This window comes from Scyliorhinus torazame, chromosome 4 (genome assembly GCF_047496885.1).
Source record: "Scyliorhinus torazame isolate Kashiwa2021f chromosome 4, sScyTor2.1, whole genome shotgun sequence".
NCBI lineage: Eukaryota > Metazoa > Chordata > Chondrichthyes > Carcharhiniformes > Scyliorhinidae > Scyliorhinus > Scyliorhinus torazame.
In genome coordinates, this window is record NC_092710.1 from 301,123,255 (window position 1) to 301,124,810 (window position 1,556).

The following is a 1,556-nucleotide window of genomic DNA, read 5'->3' on the forward strand; positions in this document are numbered from 1 at the left end:
AAGATTGTAACTTTGGCTCCTCCAAAAACTATTAAAATGAACTAGGTGCAAAAGGTTATGTATGCATGTGCAATGTGTTGACACTATTTCACAGAACTGAAGGATTATGTTTGATTAAAAAGCACTTGCAGTTAACACATCACTGGATTGGTTGACTGCACCAATATCTGTGTGTGGCTACAATCAACCACTAACAGTACTATGTGAAATCCAACAATTGTATTAAACCTTTGGTGTATGGCCAACTGTTTCAATGCCAGCTTACCGTATCACAAAGGGCTGCAGTTGACAGTGCAATGTCATTGTAGTTTCCTCTACCTAACATGTTGTATCTTTATATTGTCACCACCTGAGCACTCGTGGCTCACTGTAGATACGGATGTGCACCAGAAAGGACATGTAAAGCATCCTATTGGCTTACAGATGTAAAAATGCCATACAGCAAGACAACCTGTTTAAAGCAATTGCCCAGTGGACTATGGGGGTGGCACGTGGCGCAGCGATTAGCACTGGGACTACGGCGCTGAGGACCCGGGTTCGAATCCCGGCCCTGGGTCACTGTCCGTGTGATGTTTGCACATTCTCCGTGTCTGCGTGGGTTTCACCCCCACAACCCAAAGATGTGCAGGTTAGGTGGATTGGCCGTACTAAATTACTCCTTAATTGGAGAAAAAATAATAATTGGGTATTCTAAAAAAAATTTTAAACCTTCCATTATTATATAAATGTGTAGAATATCACCATTCAGCTGAGTTATTAAAAAAGAATCAAGATCTTGTTTCAGCTCCTAACTGATGTGGTTCAATGTTGTCCTGATTAAGCTTCAATCTTTGAACACAATGCTTCTCCAATAAACAGAAGTATGTCATGGTCTGATGATGTACCCTTTGAACAGAATATTTCCGGATTAACCTTTCTTTTTTCCCATCTCAGTCTCAGACCTTCCTTATTCAGTTCCAGCAAAACAATTAAAAAATCTTAGCTGTCACGAGAGTTGTATATCTGATCGAAATTTTTGCAGATCTAGGATAATTTGTCTTTAAATACATACAATATGGAAGCCTTGTTATTCAATGGAAATATATCAATAATTGGTTCAACTGCTTTAATTTAGCAGCAGTAAACATTAAATGACATCTCAAACCTTTGTCAGAAAATGTTAGTAATATTATCATTGCGGCCCAAACTAGCACTTTCACATGGCAGTACCATTCCTGCGTGTTAACTTTTTAATCCACTCTCCTTGCAGTTATGGTGGGGTTCATTTTGTGCCTCTTTGTGTGAAGTGCCATTTTGTTTAAAAAGAGACCTCAAATTCACGACTCTTTGAATAAATCGAAAAGCGAATGAGACAAAAGGGTGTTTCTAAGTGTACAACTATCTCTTTTTAGAACATTTAGAAAATATGTGGGGACATTCAAGTAGAATGTTTTTCCTTTTTAAATCTTTTCCACAGATCAGGGAGGATTTTGACTTGGATAGATTTGATTTCTGTAGAATACTGCAAATCAAACTCATCTATTATCAAAATTCAGTATAAATCCAGTCACAACAAC

At 37.9% G+C, this 1,556-nt stretch overlaps 1 protein-coding gene across 3 annotated transcripts in view; it reads right to left on the reverse strand.

Annotated features, from left to right (window-relative positions):
* Window positions 1-1,556, reverse strand: part of slc22a16 (solute carrier family 22 member 16) — a 175,050-nt gene that overhangs the window by 98,600 nt on the left and 74,894 nt on the right. The window lies entirely within an intron of this gene.